This window comes from Dendrobates tinctorius, unplaced genomic scaffold, assembly GCF_039654945.1.
Source record: "Dendrobates tinctorius isolate UK_male_01 unplaced genomic scaffold, ASM3965494v1 ptg000032l, whole genome shotgun sequence".
Classification (NCBI taxonomy): Eukaryota; Metazoa; Chordata; class Amphibia; order Anura; family Dendrobatidae; genus Dendrobates; species Dendrobates tinctorius.
Window position 1 is genome coordinate 9,826,835 of NW_027361700.1, and position 22,494 is coordinate 9,849,328.

Here is a 22,494-nt window from a genome sequence, read left to right on the forward strand (position 1 = left end):
TCTGATTTGGCCTCTGTCTCCACTCTGTCTCTAGTATTTCCCCTGACCTCCAACACCGCCAGTTCCTGCTCACAGTTGCCGTCCACGCATTCCACACTTGTTCCTGTGTTCCTGGTGTTCTGTAACGTGAGCTGATCCCCCAATGTGTGTCCGGCACTGTCTCCTGCGCTGTCCACCTTCCCACTGCAAGTGGTGGGAATGTGGACAGAGCAGGAGACATTGGCAGACAAACATCAGGGGATCTGCTGACATTACAGAACACCAGTAACACAGGAACACGTGTGGATTGGGCAGACGGATACTGTACGCATAAACTGGCGGTGTTGGTGGTCACGTGAAATCCTGGAAACAGAGTGGAGACAGATGCCTAATTGGAGCACGTTGACAGTCTGTTGTAGCCTACAAACAATCTAAAACTGCCACCAAGTAGGCCTCGGCCTGCACTCTGGTTCTCCCTGGGCTCCAACAACGCTAGTTGGTGCTCGGAAGTGCTGTCCACACAGAAAAACACACTCGTTCATGTGAAAGTGGGGGTCAGTAATGTCAGCTGATCCCCTGCTGTGTGGAGGGCAAACTGCTGCTGCCTCCAAATTCAAACAACATCTTATCTTAAGCTGCCTCCAAGTAGGCCTCAGCCTACAAAATGACTATCCCTGGGCTCCAACATCGTCAGTTGTTGCTCGGAAGTGCTGTCCACACAGAAAAACACACTCGTTCATGTGAAAGTGGGGGTCGGTAACGTCAGCTGGTCCCCTGCTGTGTGGAGGGCAAAGTGTCCTGCTCCCTCCAAAGTCAAAATACCTCAGCTTTACACCTGGCTCCTAGTAGGCCTCGGCCTGCACCATGATTGTCCCTGGGTTCCAACAATGCTAGTTGGTGCTCGGAAGTGCTGTCCACACAGAAAAACACACTCGTTCATGTGAAAGAGGGGTTCGGTAACGTCAGCTGATCCCCTGCTGTGTGGAGGGCAAACTGCTGCTGCCTCCAAATTCAAACAACGTCTTATCTTAAACTGCCTCCAAGTAGGCCTCAGCCTACAAAATGACTATCCCTGGGCTCCAACATCGTCAGTTTTTGCTCGGAAGTGCTGTCCACACAGAAAAACACACTCGTTCATGTGAAAGTGGGGTTCGGTAACGTCAGCTGATCCCCTGCTGTGTGGAGGGCAAAGTGTCCTGCTCCCTCCAAAGTCAAAATACCTCAGCTTTACACCTGGCTCCTAGTAGGCCTCGGCCTGCACCATGATTGTCCCTGGGTTCCAACAATGCTAGTTGGTGCTCGGAAGTGCTGTCCACACAGAAAAACACACTCGTTCATGTGAAAGTGGGGTTCGGTAACGTCAGCTGATCCCCTGGTGTGGGGAGGGCAAACTGCTGCTGCCTCCAAATTCAAACAACGTCTTATCTTAAACTGCCTCCAAGTAGGCCTCAGCCTACAAAATGACTATCCCTGGGCTCCAACATCGTCAGTTGTTGCTCGGAAGTGCTGTCCACACAGAAAAACACACTCGTTCATGTGAAAGTGGGGTTCGGTAACGTCAGCTGATCCCCTGCTGTGTGGAGGGCAAACTGCTGCTGCCTCCAAATTGTAACTACTTCAGATTTAAACATTCTCTGATTTGGCCTCTGTCTCCACTCTGTCTCTAGTATTTCCCCTGACCTCCAACACTGCCAGTTCCTGCTCACAGTTGCCGTCCACGCATTCCACACGTTGACAGTCTGTTGTAGCCTACAAACAATCTAAAACTACCACCAAGTAGGCCTCGGGCTACACCATGATTGTCCCTGGGCTCCAACAACGCCAGTTGGTGCTCGGCAGTGTCTTTGGCACGGGGACTCCCTGTTGCCCAGACTGTTTCCGGGTAGTGTCAAGGTCACTATGCCACCAATCCGTTGACCTGTCGTCTTGCGGCCGGGTTAGCCGACTCTACGGTGCCTGCAGTTTAGGTGACTCCTATGTGGGCTGCGGGAACTGGCACTGAAGGCTCGATCCGTAGTGCCAATGGGACATGGACCCCCTGTATGACTGTGGGTTTCGGTAACTGCGGCCGGTTTGCGGCCTGGGTACTTTGCTTTGAATGGGTACCTTCTGCGTCCACCCGGGTTCCAGCACTGTCTGCTGGTTCTCGCCAGAGCCTTTGGCCTAGGTGCCTCCATCTCGGTATCTGAGGTCCAGCACCGTCAGCTGGTCCTTGGTAGTGCTTTCTAGCACAGGTACCTCCTGCCTAGTAACCGTGGTCCAGCACCCTCAGCTGTTCCTCAGTAGTGCCATTGGCTCTTGTAGCTTTTGCTACCCATCTGGGTTCCAGCACCGTCAGCTGGTTCTCGGCAGTGTCTTTGGCACGGGTACTCCCTGTTGCCCAGCCTGGTTCCAGCACGCCTGCTGTTTCCGGGTAGTGTCAAGGTCACTATGCCACCAATCCGTTGTCCTGTCGTCTTGCGGCCGGGTTAGCCGACTCTACGGTGCCTGCAGTTTAGGTGACTCCTATGTGGGCTGCGGGAACTGGCACTGAAGGCTGGATCCGTAGTGCCAATGGGACATGGACCCCCTGTAGGACTGTGGGTTTCGGTAACTGCGGCCGGCTTGCGGCCTGGCTACTTTGCTTTGAATGGGTACCTTCTGCTACCCACCCGGGTTCCAGCACTGTCTGCTGGTTCTCGCCAGAGCCTTTGGCCTAGGTGCCTCCATCTCGGTATCCGAAGTCCAGCACCGTCAGCTGGTCCTTGGTAGTGCTTTTTAGCACAGGTACCTTCTGCTTAGTAACCATGGTCCAGCACCGTCAGTTGGTCCTCGGTAGTGCCATTGGCTCTTGTTCCTTCTGCTACCCATCCGGGTGCCAGCACTGTCTGCTGGTTCTCGCCACAGCCTTTGGCCTAGGTGCCCCCATCTCGGTATCCGAGGTCCAGCACCGTCAGCTGGTCCTTGGTAGTGCTTTTTAGCACAGGTACCTTCTGCTTAGTAACCGTGGTCCAGCACCGTCAGTTGGTCCTCGGTAGTGCCATTGGCTCTTGTTCCTTCTGCTACCCATCCGGGTGCCAGCACTGTCTGCTGGTTCTCGCCACAGCCTTTGGCCTAGGTGCCTCCATCTCGGTATCCGAGGTCCAGCACCATCAGCTGGTCCTTGGTAGTGCTTTTTAGCACAGGTACCTTCTGCTTAGTAACCGTGGTCCAGCACCGTCAGTTGGTCCTCGGTAGTGCCATTGGCTCTTGTTCCTTCTGCTACCCATCCGGGTGCCAGCACTGTCTGCTGGTTCTCGCCACAGCCTTTGGCCTAGGTGCCTCCATCTCAGTATCCGAGGTCCAGCACCGTCAGCTGGTCCTTGGTAGTGCTTTTTAGCACAGGTACCTTCTGCTTAGTAACCGTGGTCCAGCACCGTCAGTTGGTCCTCGGTAGTGCCATTGGCTCTTGTTCCTTCTGCTACCCATCCGGGTGCCAGCACTGTCTGCTGGTTCTCGCCACAGCCTTTGGCCTAGGTGCCTCCATCTCGGTATCCGAGGTCCAGCACCGTCAGCTGGTCCTTGGTAGTGCTTTTTAGCACAGGTACCTTCTGCTTAGTAACCGTGGTCCAGCACCGTCAGTTGGTCCTCGGTAGTGCCATTGGCTCTTGTTCCTTCTGCTACTGTCATGTCGGACACTGTTCACACCAGGGTGTCCGGCAGACAGCGGTAATACCCTGTTGGGTATTCTGTTCCAGTCGGGATAGGGTTAACCAGGTTGTCATGCCGGCTGAGGGCTGGGCCACGCCCTTGGTCTTTAAATAGTTCGTCCTGACTATGGGCGTCGCCGACTATAGCTTTAGCCTAGTGCTAGCAATACCGGTCAGCAGTGGTGGTGTTGGAGCGTCTGATATCTGGTGCAGTATATCCCTCAGTGGTTCTTTATCCAATCTGTTATATATATATTTGGTTGCCCTTGCACATTATTGTATTCCCTTGTGTATTAACTGTGTGGTGTTTCTTTTACCCCTGTCCATACGTATTTGTGGGGTCTGGTGTCTGGTCCCCTCACTGGGTGGAGGGTGGTGGGTTCAGCTTAGGGCTGGACAGGAGACAGGGACATGGTGGAGGCTCAGGCAGGCACACCTTCAGTGTAAACCCTGGGTAGAGGGACAGACAGGGTTCCCCTAGTCTGAGGGACATCGCAGGGGTCCCGGGGTTTTTGCCTAAAGTAACCTAGGCATACCATGACATTATAGTCGGCCCAAATAATAAAGTGGAAAAAAAAAAAAAAAAAGGTATAGCTAGGGAATATAGGGGTTACTTACTATGGATCCTATACTTTCCCTAACCAAGCAGCTGGAGGCTCTATCCATACAGGTCACTGAACTCAGGGGGGCGGTCCAGCAACAAGGCCTGTCAGCTCCTGCAGTACCTGCTGAGGCTGCAGCCAGGGCAGCTGAGCCCAAGTTTCCCCTTCCTGAACGATTTGCTGGTGATCGTGGTAAGTTCACGGTGTTTCGTGAATCATGCAAATTGTATTTCCGTATGCGTCCACATTCCTCAGGTAATGAGGCTCAACGCGTGGGCTTGGTGATTTCTTTGCTGAGTGGTGACCCACAGGCCTGGGCCTTTTCACTCCCTTCAGACTCACCGGCATTTGAATCTGTAGATTTTTTTTCTCTGCTCTGGGTTTGATCTATGACGATCCGGATAGATTAAACTTAGCAGAGTCTAAGATACGCTCACTGCTACAGGGTGATCGACCAGCTGAGGATTACTGCACTGAATTCCAGCGCTGGGCGGTGGACACGCAGTGGAATGACCCTGCGCTTAGAAGTCAATTTTTGCATGGGGTTTCTGGAAGGGTTAAACAGACTCTCCTAATGTACGAGACTCCCGCCTCTCTGGAGGCTGCGATGGCACTTGTAGTACGCATAGACCGACGTCTCCGTCAGGGGGCGCTGGTTTCGTTGCCTCCGGGGGGTGGGGGAGTGGTCGGTGAGGTTGCCGCGGGTGAATCCGTGGAACCCATGCAGATCGCTGGTATAGCACAGTCACCGAGTAACAAGCCTAAACGTCCTTGGCACAGAAGGCAGGGGCTGTTTTTTTTGTGGCAAAGGAGGACATTTTATTAACGCTTGCCCCCTGGTACCTAAGAAGGGCGCGCCGGCGGAAAACTGATAGGCTCAGAGGGTTTGGAGGAGTCTAGTCTGAGCCTTTGTGTATCCTCCGTCATGGTTTCCCAGTGTATGCTCCCTGCTAGGGTGGTACTTGGGGGGCAAATGCTCTCTATTACAGTATTTATTGATAGTGGCTCAGCTGCCAATCTCATTGATGAGAGGTTCGCGCATACAGCGGGATTTCCGGTGGAGAAATTGCCGAACCCCATCCGGGTGGTTACCATCAATGCTTCCCCGTTGTCTCAAGGGGAGATCACAGAGTGTGTGTTGGATATACAACTCCACATCGGAGTATTACACTCAGAGCGGGTAACTTGTAAGGTGCTTAGTAACTTACCGGCTCAGATGGTTCTGGGCTTTCCATGGTTGTCAATGCATAATCCTGTTATTGATTGGAAGACCCAGGACATAATTCAGTGGAGCAGGGAGTGTCAGGAGAGGTGCCTGGCTACATGTATTTCCGCTTTGACCCCCAGTATCCCGGAGCCGTTGCTGGATTATGCGGATGTATTTTCTGAGAAGGGTTGTTCGGAACTACCACCGCATCGCCCCTATGACTGTGCTATTAGGTTGAAACCAGGGGCCAAGTTACCCAAAGCTAGAATGTTTAATATCTCAGGTCCCGAGAGGCTAGCTCTCAAGGAATACATTGCGGATAGCCTGAGCAAGGGTCATATTAGACCTTCCTCTTCTCCTCTGGCTGCTGGCTTCTTCTTTGTTAAAAAGGATGGCAGTTTACGCCCGTGTCTGGATTTCAGAGAACTCAACCAGATTACGGTCCGTGATCCTTACCCTATGCCACTTATACCCGATTTATTCAACCAAGTGGTTGGTGCCAGGTGGTTCTCCAAACTGGACCTCAGGGGGGCGTACAATCTTATAAGAGTCCGTCAGGGGGATGAGTGGAAGACAGCGTTCAATACCCCTGAGGGTCACTTTGAGAGTTTGGTAATGCCGTTTGGGTTGACTATGGCACCGGCGGTCTTTCAACACTTCATTAATGATGTCTTCTCTCAGTTGTTGGGGAGGTTCGTTATAATTTATCTTGACGACATCCTCATTTTCTCTCGCGACCATGATACACATATAGAGCATGTTAGACAGGTTCTGCAGTTGCTCAGAGAGAACAGGCTCTATGTCAAGCTTGAAAAATGTGTGTTTTTCGTACAGGAGCTACCGTTCTTGGGTTATATAATCTCCGCCTCAGGTTTTAAGATGGACACCGCAAAGGTGCAGGCGGTACTACATTGGGATCGGCCTGATAATCTTAAGGCGCTTCAGCGATTTCTTGGCTTCTCCAATTACTATAGGAAATGTATTAAGAACTTCTCTATGATTGCCAAACCACTGACTGACATGACTAAGAAGGGTACCGACTTTTTTGACTGGTCTGAGCCTGCGGTACAGGCGTTTGAATTCCTCAAGAATAGTTTTGCCTCAGCGCCCATTCTGGTGCAGCCCGATGTCTCCTTACCGTTTGTCGTGGAGGTGGATGCGTCGGAGGTTGGAGTGGGGGCTGTACTGTCTCAGGGCCCTTCTTGGGCCAAGTTGCATCCGTGTGCCTTCTTCTCCAAGAAGCTGTCGCCTGCGGAGCGTAATTATGATATTGGCAACAGGGAACTATTGGCCATCAAATTGGCATTTGAGGAGTGGCGACACTTCTTGGAGGGGGCTGTTCATCAGATTACTGTGATAACCGACCATAAGAATTTGCTTTATTTAGAATCTGCTAAGCGCCTGTCCTCCAGACAGGCTCGCTGGGCATTATTCTTCACCCGGTTCAACTTCATTGTTACCTATCGACCTGGGTCGAAGAATGTTAAGGCAGACGCTTTATCCAGGTGTTTTCCTCGTGGAGAGTTATGTGAAGAGCCGGTGTCTATTCTCCAAAGGGGTGTGGTGGTATCTGCCATCACGACAGAGATTGAGGCAGAGATTGCGGAGGCTCAGGAGGTGGTACCGCCGGGGTTGCCTGCTAATAAATCTTTTGTGCCGCTACATCTACGCTCTAGAGTGTTGGGCGAACATCACGACACGGTACTGGCAGGTCATCCAGGGGTTAAGAGCACTCTGGAACTGGTATCGCGTCGTTTTTGGTGGCCTAAAATCCGGCAGGATGTAGCCTCATATGTGGCTGCCTGTACCACGTGCGCACGGGCCAAGACTCCTCGTTCCCGTCCCGCTGGTAGCTTGCAGCCTCTCGGGGTGCCCAGTAAGCCATGGACTGAGATTTCCATGGATTTTATTACTGACTTGCCCGCCTCGGCAGGGAACTCGGTCATTTTGGTAATTGTTGATAGGTTCTCCAAAATGTCACATTTCGTTGCTTTACCGTCTTTGCCCAATGCTAAGACTCTTGCTCAGATATTTATTCGCGAGGTGGTCAGACTTCATGGTGTCCCGTCTGACATTGTGTCTGATCGAGGTACGCAGTTTGTGGCAAAGTTTTGGAGAGCTTTTTGTTCTCGCCTTGGAATCAAATTATCTCATTCATCGGCTTTCCACCCTCAGTCGAATGGACAGACTGAGCGGATGAACCAAAACCTGGAGCAATACTTGCGCTGCTTTATTTCCGACAATCAGGAAGAGTGGTCAGCGTTTCTTCCTCTGGCAGAATTCGCAATAAACAACCATTGCCAGGAATCGTCTGGGGAATCTCCTTTTTTTTTGTGTGTATGGTCAACATCCTCAATTTTGCACCTTGCGTCAGGGGTGCTCAGTTGGCGTCCCTGAGGAGGACCAGTTGGGAGCTCAATTGTCGTCTGTTTGGAGGAGAGTCAAGCAGCGCTTGTTGAAGGTGGGTTCCAGGTACAAACGGGTGGTTGACTGCAGACGTGTGCCAGGTCCGGACCTGTGTGTGGGTGATTGGGTGTGGTTATCTACTAGGAACATTAAGCTCAAGATACCATCACTTAAGTTGGGTCCCAGGTTCATTGGCCCATTTAGAATCTCCGCAGTGATCAACCCCGTGGCATTTCGTTTGGAGTTGCCGGCTATGTATAAGATTCATAATGTATTTCACAAAGCATTGCTAAAGAAGGTCGTGGGTTTGGTGGATGGTTCCCCCGGGCCACCACCTCCCGTCTTGGTGGATGGCGCGTTGGACTTTGAGGTGTCCAAAGTGGTGGACTCTAGGGTTGTGCGTCGCACTCTACAGTACCTGGTCCACTGGCGTGGCTATGGTCCTGAGGAGAGGACATGGGTGCCGGCCTCTGACATTCATGCTGATCGACTGGTTACTATGTTCCATCGTCGCCATCCGGACAAGCCAGGTCCTCGACATGGTGAGGTTCCGGAGGTCCCTCGTAGAAGGCGGGGTACTGTCATGTCGGACACTGTTCACACCAGGGTGTCCGGCAGACAGCGGTAATACCCTGTTGGGTATTCTGTTCCAGTTGGGATAGGGTTAACCAGGTTGTCATGCTGGCTGAGGGCTGGGCCACGCCCTTGGTCTTTAAATAGTTCGTCCTGACTATGGGCGTCGCCGACTATAGCTTTAGCCTAGTGCTAGCAATACCGGTCAGCAGTGGTGGTGTTGGAGCGTCTGATATCTGGTGCAGTATATCCCTCAGTGGTTCTTTCTCCAATCTGTTATATATATATTTGGTTGCCCTTGCACATTATTGTATTCCCTTGTGTATTAACTGTGTGGTGTTTCTTTTACCCCTGTCCATACGTATTTGTGGGGTCTGGTGTCTGGTCCCCTCACTGGGTGGAGGGTGGTGGGTTCAGCTTAGGGCTGGACAGGAGACAGGGACAGGGTGGAGGCTCAGGCAGGCACACCTTCAGTGTAAACCCTGGGTAGAGGGACAGACAGGGTTCCCCTAGTCTGAGGGACATCGCAGGGGTCCCGGGGTTTTTGCCTAAAGTAACCTAGGCATACCATGACAGCTACCCATCCGCGTGCCAGCACTGTCTGCTGGTTCTCGCCAGTTTCTCAGCCTTCTTGTACCTTCTGCTACATTTCCAAGATCAAGCTTTTTGAAATTGTCTTTGGTAATCCTTATTGATCTCCATGACGACGACCCTGATGACAACGACCCTGAAGACCACACCAAAGAAGACCAGAAATATGACCCTAAATAATAAGACCAAGAGGACAAAGAACATGAAGACAACCACCAAGATACAGAACAAAAGACAGAAGAACAAGAAGCAGAAGAAGCAAAAGCAGAAGAACAGAAAGCAGAAGAACATTAAGCATAAGACTAAAAATCAGCATAGAAGAAATCAAAATTATAAGCAGAAGAAGACTAAGCAGTAAATGGGGGTGAGTCCGTTCCTCCTTGTGGTACCCCTGGAAAATGCCTGCTGCTGCAGGCCAAACTGAACGCGGACAAATCCTGTTGTAAATCTTTAGTGACAGGCAGAACGTAAGGTGTAATCTTATAACTTTTATAGATAAGTACTACAGGAATGCCTGTCACCATAAGAAAATGAAGACAAAGAAGAATAGGAAGAAGATGAAGAAATAGCATATTAAAATTGATAATAGCTGAATAAGAAGAATATGAAGAATGGAAAAAAAAATTAATGGGAAGAAGATGAAGAAGAAGATGAATAAGGTGAAGAAAAAGTTGATGAAAAAAATGCTACTGCTGCGGATCATGAAGGAGAAAGTGTGGGAGAAGTACAAAAGAACGTGAAGAGCATGGAAGTTGTGAAACATACATATCTGACAAAATATAAAAAAGTTAACATAGTCAATATCTTTTTAACTCCGAACGTACTGAAAAACAAAATTGGAATTAATGCTATGCCATGTGATTTGAATAAACCACTATGCTTTTAATGTCTCCTCCACCTCCCACAATACATTCTACATGATTCTTATTTGTTTTCAATTATGTAGAATTAGCCAACAAGGAAATAAAGGGCTTTTTTAATTCCGATACCGGAAGTCCCATTGACTTGAATGGGACTTCCGGTATCGGAATCGGCGATACCCGATATTTTTTTCGTATCGCTCAACACTACTTATCAATGATCATAGTAAGTTTATGAGAGTCTCGATCTTGCCTCGTTCTGGCTCTTACAGACTTGCATTGAGAGTTTGCGACATAGCTCCTGAGTTCCAGCTAGTCAGAAGCTGCATTCACAAGATGACACCGTGGGATTGAAAAAAAAGGTTAAGACACTGGAGGGTGAGTATATGCCTGGGGTAGGGGACTTACGTTTAAAGCACCACTCCAGCGGGGGGAAAAAAAGGAGTGGCGTTTTAAGCGAGAGCCACTGCCTGTCATGCTGACATGCTGGATCCTTTTCTCCGCCATCATTATCTGTTGAAGAGTCGGGCAGCTGCAATACACATTAAACTGTCGGCTAAGTCCGCCGATATCAGGGCACACGGTCATGATGAATCACTTCCAATAAAACTTATAGGGGTATTACCATCTGAGACATTTCTGGCATATACAAATTATATGCCATAAATGCCTGATAGATAGTAAACCAAAAAGTGGAAAATGCATCTAAGGGATTAGTAGGGGCTTAAATGCCATAAACTACAATGTGGAGAGCCACCAGCATAGATGGCCATCTGTAAAATTCATATACATTATTCTGGAATAACAAAGAGTGGTCAAGGGTCCACATTCTCGTAAAATGTATGGGAGACATAGAGATTACTGTGTCCCACCCCTATTTTCTTTGTTATTCAAACTACATGCAAAAAGCCACACACAGGCAAGAATCTTGGTGACCAGATGGATGGAGGCTTCGCATAAAGACATAGAGGGCTACATATGGTCCCTCGGTGCAGGTTGTGAGCCTCTGATCTATTAAATACCAGCAAATTTCCACAAAAACTAACACAGAGAAAATGTTAAAAAAATGTGCAATTTTTAAGAAGATCTATACCACTGGCACTTGGTTTATGGATCATTATGGATTATTTCCTCTTTCAAGGGAAGTAAATACATATTTGTGACTTTTTTTTCTGATCGAGTCAAAGAAAGAAAACGTAATTCATTATATAGGAATATGTTAGGTAGATCTCTTAGACCTGATGAGGCTGTCTTTCTTTGAAAATCAACGTGAGGATGACTGTATAATGCTAATACTAGGATGAGCATTTTATGCGTGTAGCTCAAGCTCAAATTCTCAAAACTTTTGGGAAAACTTTTAAAAAAGATTATACACCAATTCTGATATTGATTTTCAAAGTAAGTACACCAGCCTCCTTAGGACTAAAATAACTGCTGGTATATAAAAATGTATGCAGTTTGTTTAGTAAAATCTGGTAAAAGATCGCCTTTGATGGTTGTCCAGCCTTAAGCTTTGTGACGCAACAGCGATGTCACCAGCGAGATCGCTGTGTGTGACACTGACCAGTGACCGGCCCCCCTGCCGGGTATCGCTGATCGTCCTGGAGTGGCCAGGACATTTTTTTGATAGCTGGTCTCCCGCTGGCCAGCACGAATCGCTGCGTGTGACAGGCGGGAGACCAGCGATCAGCGAGCTGCCGCTGGTAACTAAAGTAAACATAGGGCTTCTAAGCGGCACGCAGCGCTTAGAAACCCGATGTGTACCTTAGTTACCAGCGCGCTGGTGCAGGGATCTGGTAACCAAGGTACACATCGGGTTTCTAAGTGCCGCGCGCCGCTTAGAAACCCGATGTGTACCTTGGTTACCAGCTCCCTGCAAGGTACACAGTGGGTAACTAAGCGACGTGCGTCGCTTGTTACCCATGTGTCGCTGGTGCTGATCGCTGGTGAAGCTGCCTGTTTGGCAGCTCACCAGCGATCATGTAGCGACACACCAGCGATCCTGACAAGGTAATATCGCTGTCGGGATCGCTGGTGCGTCGTTATGTCTGATGGGGCCCTTAGGCTACAAGTCTGCAGTCATTCTATGTAAATGCAGACTTGTGAATCCTCACATCACATGCACTGCGCATTGTGAGATTCTCTTTTGCCACGTTACAAGATGGCGATTTGCATTCTTCCAACCACATTCCAACTAGACTGTGTCTACCTCGCTCAATACACTTGTATTGAGCGAGGCCGCGCACATCTATTTGGCACGTGGCCGCGCATATAAAAATCACATAGTTACGTGCCCGCCAGCGCCAGCATTGGAGAATCCTGACAGCAAGCAGTGCGCACAATGTGAGGAAGAACAAGTCTGCATTCACATAGAGTAACTGCAAACTTGGGGCCTAAGGCTGGACAACAGCTTTAAATACTCATCACAAAGGTGGCATTCAAGGGGCCTTAGGCTGGTTTCACATTTGCGCTTTTTTTGCGCTGCAAAAATACCGCATACGTGCGCATGCATTTTCCCCCCTATATTTAACATGGGTGCGCATACGTGCGCATTGGCATGCGCACGTATGCGTTTTTCGTGCGCTGCGTTTTTTTGTGGTGTGCAATTTTATTTTCCAGATGCTACATGTTGCATTTTTTGGTCCGCCCAACCGCTTAAAAAAAACGCATGAGCACGTATGCGCATGTTTTGCGCAAAAAATGACCATTATGGCCTATGGATGCGCATTGGCATGCGCATGCATGCGTTTTTTTTGCGCATGCGTTTTTTTTTGGTGTCCACTGGTTAGACAAGTTATAAAATTCCCAATCCAAAAAAAAAACATGTCTATATAAAGGAGGTGTCTGCCAACACTGTACCACAACTATAGTGACAGACTGGAGAGCAGAAATTCAGCTAAAAACGAACCCATCTTCAATCCCAGTTTCAGCGTCAAGAATGTGAGTATTATTACATCTAATAATGTATGCCTGTCCTTTTAAATTGTATATGTACTAATGCGTTTTATTATTTTTACATGCAGTATGTCTTCGGAATCAGAATATTCCCCATCCCGGCAGGAACTGGCGCAAGCAGACCGTGAGGTGATTATTTTCGTGCGTTTGGTAAGTATATCTGCTGCTTCTCCAAATCTCTTACGTTTGTTTTTTTCTGTTTTTTTTCAGACATCGTCATCTTCTGCGGACGTGACTACTGAGGGTGAACAGCAGGAGCAGCCAAGCCAAGTCCCGGTGGTGATAAGGAATGTAAGTATCAAATGATTTGTAATGTTCTTTATTTTTTATCTTCTATATTTCATCTTTTCTGGATTGTTTTTGTAACTTTTTATTCACTCAAAACTTGAATATTCTAAAGAATGTGTTTTGTCTAGGTTCCACAACGTATAGACGTATACCTGGATAATGAGCAGTTTATCAGCCTGTTCCAGGAGCGTGCCCCGTTGTGGGACAGCCGTTACCGGCTGTACAAGGACAATGTGGTGACCCGGCGGCTATGGAATGAGGTGGCCGCAGTGTTGATGGATGGCTGGGACAGCACCACTGCATCCTCCAAAAAGGCGTTTAGTAAGTATTTTCCTGCTCTGTTATTCCGCAGTGACTATTGTCCTTGATGGCACTGTTGGGTTTCGTGCTAGATATATTCTAGCAGGAAACCCAACAGTGTCATCGGGCTCTACAGTGACTGCTTTGGGTATTGTATTGCTGTATTGTGCCGCAGTGACTATTGTCCTTGATGGCACTGTTGGGTTTCGTGCTAGATATATTCTAGCAGGAAACCCAACAGTGTCATCTGGCTCTACAGTGACTGCTTTGGGTATTGTATTGCTGTATTGTGCCGCAGTGACTATTGTCCTTGATGGCACTGTTGGGTTTCGTGCTAGATATATTCTAGCAGGAAACCCAACAGTGTCATTGGGCTCTGCAGTGACTGCTTTGGGTATTGTATTGCTGTATTGTGCCGCAGTGACTATTGTCCTTGATATCACTTTTGGGTTTAGTGATAGCATATGTCGTGCATCAAACACAATTGTTACATGTTGCTGGTTTGTTTTTCCAACAGTGGACAAACTCCGAACACGTTGGCGCTCGATCAAGGACCGCTTCAACAGTGATGTTCGTGCTGAAGGCCAGGTTCGCAGTGGATCTGCGTCAAGGACAAGAACCAGATACCGATACTATCACGCGCTGCAGTTCCTAAGACCTGTCCTTGCCACCAGATCGTAAGTATTATAATTCTTTTTCTTTTTTTTATTAATCTGTGTTTTTCTAATCCACAGCTGATGCTTCTTGTAAAGACATGATAGTAATGATTTTCCTTTCTTCCACAGCACCTGGAGCAGCACACTGCAACCTGGCCCTGGAGCGGTCCTTCTTCGGACGTCCTCTGACCCGTCCTAGCCATCCGACAGCCAGGAAGCACCTTGCAGGTCAGCCACAGACAGCTGGTGACCAGAAAGCAGGTCCATCAGGTGTTCCCCTGTCCCAGGTCTCTGCCACTGGTTATGTGGGCACTATCCGCCAGCGGCAGAGGGCCTTGGACAGGAATGTCTTGCCCGAGTTTATGCACTTGAGCGAGGCCTTTTATGCCAGCCTCAAGTCGCTGTCTGACAGAGTGGAAAGCGGTTTTTCACTCATGGAACATGGTTTTAACCACATGGAACACTGCTTCCATTCTGTCGAACAGCGCCTTGACCGTCTGGAGGCCGACCTCAACAGACCAGCGCACCATTTTTTTAGTAAGATTGAAAAGGGCATGGCGGAACACCTTAGTCCTGAGCAACAGCTGAATGTGCTGCAGGCCTGCAACAATGCTTTCTTGCACTCTATGCAGCATAATCGGTACGGGCAGCAGTCATTGGTGTCATTTCCACCTGTGCCACCATTGACTCGCTTCACCTCACTACCGACTTGTGCTGCATACCACTGCACGGACACGGACCTATATTCAAAGCCAGGACACCCACCGTTACGCCATCACAAGTCTGAGTGCAGCTGGTCACTTCACCCACACCACCATGGCGAGCGCTGCTCCTGTCTGGAGCACCACCGCCACCCACATGCATGCTTGGAGCACAGCCACCACTCCGCAAACGTGGAAAAGCCCTGCCGCTACAACAACATGTAGTAGCCCTGCCACCAGCACTCCGCAAACCTGGACCATCACTGCCGCCACCAGTCCTCCTGCAAGGACGAGCACTGCCACCGCCACCACAGAGCATCAGCAGCAGCCACAGCATCAGCAGAAGCAGCCACAGCAGCAGCAGCCACCGCAGCAGCAGCAGCCACTGCAGCAGCAGCCACATCTTCAGACGGGGGACCCCCATTCAATATTTGCCCCAAGTTCAAGGCGCCATCAATCAAGGCGGGCATTGGGCCCAAATAGGTCCAGGCAGACAAGTTTACGGAGACAAGCACTTAGGACCAATGTCCCTGAACCTCTTTCCTCTCCTCCAAGTGTTTCTAGTTCAATTCCCATAACTGGACTGCCTTCCCCCACAAGTTTTGTTGCCCCTTCCCCTAGAACACCTTCTTCAACTGTAAGTTCTGCATCTTCCCTGCACACCCCCAACTTGCAACCATCTGCCCCCAAACGCAGAAAAAAATAAAGTTTTTTTTAATTTTTCTGGTTAAAAATAAATTTAAAATTTCTGGTTCACCATAACAAAGTTTGATTAACGTTTTTGGCGCCGCTCACACACACTGCGCCGTACACACAATGCGACTTAAACTTTGCAAGGTGTCATAAAAAGTGTTTGGAGGATTGGCTGTTTTTACCATCCTCATTTCCCTTATTGGATTCTAGGCAAGGGGGATTATTGATATACCTTGTAATTAACAACATACTCTTGTGTGTTGAATCCACTGATGGGTAAAATACACGTCATATGTTAATATGTTAAATACCAAGGCCTAGTATAATAAATAGCGTTTTACCGACTACGATCTGGTTTCCTGAAACACAAACTGGTGAAACTCGGGCCAAATAAAAGGCGAGTTTCTTTGCATTGTGGTTTGGTTTTGAACGAATCTCCTACTTGTTTTCCACTAGTTGGACAAGTTTCATTTGAAACAAATTTGGTTTCATGAAACCCGATCCTACCAAAGTCGCTCAAATGTCATAATCATAACTATTTATCAATCATGGCCTGGTTAATACACATATCATATTTAACCTGCAGCTTTGCTTACGTACCAATATATTTAACGCAGACTAGCGATGCTGCATTTTAACTCATATGTGTATTTACCTGCGCAGGTTTGAGAACATCATGAATTCACAGGTATACATGGGAAGTTTTTTATTTTATTGGAGTGTATAAAACATAGTGCACTCGGTACTGGTATCAAATCAAGTTTTTTATTAACATACACAAACGAAAACATTCTTACACCATTTCATCTTGCCAGTGCACCCGTCCTACATCAGAGATAAAGTAGGCCGCAAATTGGTCCCTCATTTGGCCAACTTCAACGGATGACCTGAGAGGGTGCTGAGTGAATTCAGGCAATGGGTTAGGAGCAGCATCATCGAGTTCAAAGGTCGGGTGCTCTTTAGCCATCACAAAATTATGTAGAACCACACACGCCTTCACCACCTGATCGACTGTTTCAAGTTTAAGATTAATGGCTGTGCCGAGAATTCGCCATCTGGAGACAAGAATCCCAAAAGCACACTCGACAGTTCTTCTGGCCCTGGTCAGCCAGTAATTAAATATTTTTTTTGTGTGGTCCAAGTCCCGGCTGGAGTAGGGTTTCAGTAAGTTTTCTCACATTTGAAAAGCCTCATCCCCAACCATTACAAAGGGCAGTGGCGGAGCTTCGGTGTGAGGAAGAGGCCGTGGCATAGGGAAATTAAATTGGTTGCCATACAACCTCCAGCCCATGTCTGAGTTTTTAAAAGCCTGGGAGTCATTACCACGGCCAAATGCTCCAATGTCCACTGCTACAAACATACATCCGGCATCCGCAATGGCCATGAGTACTATTGAAAAGTACTCAGATCCAGTTCTTTTGGGTTTGATGATCAGTATGTGTTTACCATCAACAGCTCCCAAACAGTTGGGGAAATTGCAGACTGTCCAGAATTTGTCAGCAATTTCCATCCACTTTTCAACAGTGGGCAGGGGCATAAATTCTGGACAAAGAACATTCCAGAGAGCCCGGCAGGTGTCCGCAACAATTCCAGACAAGGTAGAGATTCCAATACGGTACTGGAAGTGTAGTGAATATAGGGTTTCTCCAGTAGCTAGGAATCTGCGAAACAGAGAAAGAAGTAAAATGAATATTTCTGTATATGGTTTTGTAAAATTATAAAATAAAATATTAGTACATTCACGAAAAATAATTAGCCAAGGTTTTGAATAGTACATGTAAAAAAAAAAACCATCAGACCCCACCCCTTGGTTTTTAAATATTACGTACCGTAATGTTACCAGTAGCCGTTCCTCAGGAGGAATCGCACGACGGAGCTGTGTGTCCTGTCTCCGGATGGATTCTTGGACACGAGCGAGCAAATCCCTGAAGCTTTCTTGGGACATCCGGATATAATCTGTAAATTTCTCCGGGTTTGCCTGTAGCTCACTCTAGAGGGTGTGGTATGCCCCACGGCTCTCCCGGAGTTCAACAATTGGATGTATCCACATACGCCGCCGCTGCCGTCTTCGCTGCCTCTCTCTCTTCCTTTGTTCATGGCAAGCAACTGCATAAGCCTGAGCCATCGCGATGTCCAAATCCAAGTTGAAGTGAAAACTCTTCCAGCGCAGATCCATGTTGACACGAGAACAATCAAGCAAATGTGAAGAATACTGTAGACAGGGTCTATATAGTAACATACCACACCGCCACTGACGTCCCATTGGTCGTGTGTGTTGCCAGATTGTTATTTGTTTTTTTTTTTGGGTGAGGACAAACAATGTGGAAAAAAACGCAAATGCACTAAAAACGCATACAAACGCATAAAAACGCTGCGTTTTTTTCCTGCATGCGCATAAAAATGCTTGAAAAAAACGCAGCGTTTGTATGCGCTTTTTCCAAGCTTTTTTTTTGCGCAAAAAATGCGCTGCCAAAAAAGCAAGTGTGAAAGTAGCCTTACGCATTTATATGTAAGCACTAAATACACCATTACAACTCCTGACTGATTTGGTACTCGGGTATTTTGGATAGCTAAATGACTGAAAAGGCATCCACATTAGCCACTCAGCTAATCCTAAGTAAATCTGCTACATTTTTGTGAAGACATTGCTCTACTATAGTGTACAGTGCAAAAATACTGACCTGTGAATGAGGCCTAAGGGTATGTGCACACTTTGCGGTTTCTGCTGCGTTTCCGCAGCAGATTCTGCTGCGTTGTACAGTACCTTTATTTCCTATGGAAATTTAAAAAAGCTGTGCACATGCTGCATTTTTTTCCGCGCGGTTTTGCTGCGGTTTTCAAAACGAAGCATGTCAATTGTTTGGTGCAGAAACGCTGCAGTTTTACACCTCATCCATTATGAGGTGTAAAACCGCAGGGCAAAACCACAGATTTACCTGCTGTTTTCTCTACAAAATCCGCAGAGACAAAAAACTATGTGTGCACATACCCTTAGACAAGCTTGCTCTTATGATCAGGGCTCTGTGGCTCTGTGAAGGCCAGATCATCACTTTCAGGACTCCTTGTTCTTCTTAACGCTGATGACAGTCCTTACTGACACTGGCTGTATGTTTGGGCTCCACTGTATTGCGTCCCTAACCATACCTTCTAAATGGAAACAAGACCAAGTTACTCAACCATACATAAATCCATAGAAAGTGTGGTACTGAAAAATGGCAGCAAGTGCTCTGGATCGAGAAGTCAAAATGTGAAATATTTGGATGAACAGAAGACAGTTTGTTCACTAAAAGGCTGGAGGGTGATACAATATTAATTGTCTGTGAGCAACAGTGAAACATAAGTGAGGTTCTTTGCAAGTTTAAGGGCTCATTCCCATTTGCAATTAAATCGGACAAATACAGTCCGATTAAAAATCAGACCACATTCAGACCAATGTTATTCTGTCATTTTGTGTTCATCTGTGTTTTTTTATTCCAGCTCGGATCGGATCACAAGTTGAGAAAAATAAACTGTTAATATTTAGAGTTTTAAAACTTCATAATTTGCAGCATGTTATAAATCATGCCTAAAACTTTTGCACTGTACTATACGGTACAAATGGTTAATCTTAATCCAATCGTCAGGTTTATAAAATCCCTCCCTGTATGTTCATTATTGGACCATTATTCCTCATTCACCTCTTTATGTGGTCGTAATTGTATTTCTTCCGACTTTATTGTATGTTAACTTAATCTAAATGTCTTGGAGCAGAGTGTGATTTTATTTTCATTATCTTCATTGTGAATAAAGGCAATGAAAGCTTCTTCCTATGCTAATGACAGGACATGTGCATAATACTTGCCAATTGTACGTCATGTATCCTGGCAGTTATAAGGTGGTAGTATGGTAACAACATTGGCATGCTCATCTCCAGTATGGAAGTCAGAGGAGCTGATCAACTCTTGTTGGCTGCTTATACACCATGCGCCTAGATTTACACTTACATTGGAGTCATTTTGGAGGTGCATTTAGACGGGATAATTTGGGTCCGTTAAAGATCACCAGTTAGCTACATACAAGATGACCGATGCTCGCTGTGTACTTAGGCTGATGGATACTGATGGGATCAGAATGATTGTTAATATGATCATTATGTCCCCATACAATGTCACGTTAGATGCAGCACTCCTCCTGTTCACACAAAGCCAAAAACTGTTGATAATAATGATTTTTAAACCGACCGGGATAAACAATCCAATCACCCAACGAACAAGTGTTTTTGCTCATTTGTTAGGTGATTGCCGTCACGATTACATTTGACGAATGGTAAACGAGCATTCTTTCTGCCATTTGTCATCTCAACTAAATGCACTTTAAGGAGACTCTGTTGCAAGTTCTGCCTGCTATTTTTATTGGAAGAAAAAGCACAGCATGTTGCAATTTTTTTTTTTCCGTTACAATAATGGACACCTAAGACCTGGATCACACTTCCGTTTTTTTAAATCCGTCCAAATCTGTCATTTTCCGTTAAAAAATGGATCCGCCATGTTTTTGGCGGATCTGTTTTTTTTTCTCATAGACTTGCATTAGCGGCTACCGCGGATCCGTCAAAAAAACAGATCCGGTAGCATCCGTTTACGGCAAAAAACTGTAAAATGAGGTTTCTCTGCATCCATTCTTTGTACCTCAATTGATGTCCAAACAGCATCAGCTGTCAGCAGGCCTTTTCAATAGCTTCTACTGCAAAACTGGTGGGCTGAATCAAAAAATGCAATAGGTAGAGTTTTCTGATCCAGCTCCATAAGGGTGTGTGCACACGCTGCGGATTTGGCCGCTGCGGGTCCGCAGCAGTTTTTACTGCGGTGTACAATACCATGATTCCCTATGGGAATAAAAAACCGCTGTGCAGATGGTGCAGATTTTTCCGCACCATCTCCTCCATTGTGGAGATGAAAAACCGCAGGGCAGAACCGCAGGCCAATCCGCAGGTAAAACCGCAGGTCTTTTCACCTGCAGATTTACCTGCGGATTTTACAAAATCCGAGCGGCCAAATCCGCACCCCAATCCGCAGCGTGTGCACGTAGCCTAAGGCTTTGTACACATGGCATCTTTTTTAGGAAGATTACTGAAAAAGTGACGCAGAAGCATCCCATAAAATGAGCATAGTGCACAGCAATGTCAAAACTACATCGCTGTGTACATGTTGTGTCTTATGTCACTTTTTTAACTGCTTCCGGGTTCGGAAATGCTGAAGTGGTTAAAAGAAGTGACGCTTCCACTAGTAAGCTACCTGCTCTATATACTTCACAGTATAGAGCGAAAGATGCTGACAGCAGAGCCACATCAGGAAAACAACTGTCGGCATCTTTCTGATGTGGCACTGTCTGGGAAAACTCAGCGGCTGTGCCAGTGACTAAGGCCGGGGTCACACTAACCGACACAAAATACAGTCAGTAGTTTACAGGCGTAATACGGATGAATGGCCCCTAAACAGTGATCCGTATGTCATCCGTAATCAAGGTGTGGTCGCGTATTTTGCGCATGTAAGCATCCGTATGTAATCCGTATGGCATCCGTATGGCGAGATTTTCTCGCAGGCTTGCAAAATGGACATATAATGGAGCCCTATGACAGGGTTTCTAACAGAAACCAAAGAATAGATATAGACACATAGAATGCATGTATATATATATATATATATATTCTATGTGTCTATATCTATTCTTTCATTTCTTTATTAAACCTGTCAGTGTGAGTTTACTGTATAGCTCACTGAATTGCCGGCTTTTCTAAAAGACACCTGGTGCGTATTTCTCGCAAGTCACATGTGTGGTCCGTGTGTAATCCGTATTTTTTGCGCACCCATAGACTTGCATTGGCGTATTACGGGCGTACTACGCTGACAATCGCAGCATGCTGCGATTGGCACGGACCGTAGAATACAGATGAGAAATATACGGCTGGTGCGAGGGACCCCATAGAGAATCATTGGTCCGTGTGTAATGCGTGCTTTTAGCGCCTCTCACTCGGCCGTATTCCTCGCCAGTGTGACCCCGGCCTAAGGCTATCACTCATCTCTACTCTTAACCACCCATAACCAGGAAGAACCTCTCCTTTTATTAACACTATTCCTCTTCCATCTGTGGGCCTGTACCTAGAATTAACTATTCCTTATCTATTTCCTATCTCCTACAGTATAATACTAATAATCCTTGCTTCCTTTTATCTACAAACACTTGTCTTTATACACTATAATGGGGTTTCGGCATTTACTCCGCTATTCTACACATTACTATAACACATTACATAGGGATTATACACATACACATTAAATGCATAAAACGCACAACACTGTTCACATTACACATATGCATACGGCAGTTGTCTTCAGGGTAGGGACGGAGCAAGACAGTCCAAATCCTCACATCTCCACCATAAACATGAACGTTTAGCTCAAGTCAATATTATCTCCTCACCGCCACCAAAACATTTCACTTCTTCAATCATATAGTAACAATTGTCTGAAATGATCATGCTGAATGCCATACTGTGATAAAATATCAATATGTACTATACTGGGGGAGAATAACCCAGTGGCCGGGATCACACATGCGAGAAACTCGGACGAATCTCGCACCTTAATACCCGGCACTTGCCGCCGGCACTCGGGAATGGAGCGTGCGGGTGCATGTATTTCTATGCAGCCACACACTCAGCTCCCGAGTGCCGGGTATTAAGGTGCGAGACTCGTCCGAATTTCTCGCATGTGTGATCCCGGCCTCTGCACATATAGCAGCATCAAGAGTCATTGGGGATACAGAGGACCACCATACAGATTCTTGCATAGGTTTATGCTATGTGAATTTATTATTGATTTATTTATGTGAATGAGACTTTACAGTACTTTCTGGTGGCATAAATACTTCCATATTGATACTTTTTATGCTCCTGTATCAGGTTATACACTGAAAACTGTGAATGATACCTTTGGGTTATTTTTACTTTCTGCATCAGTGTACTGAGGGATTTCCTCCT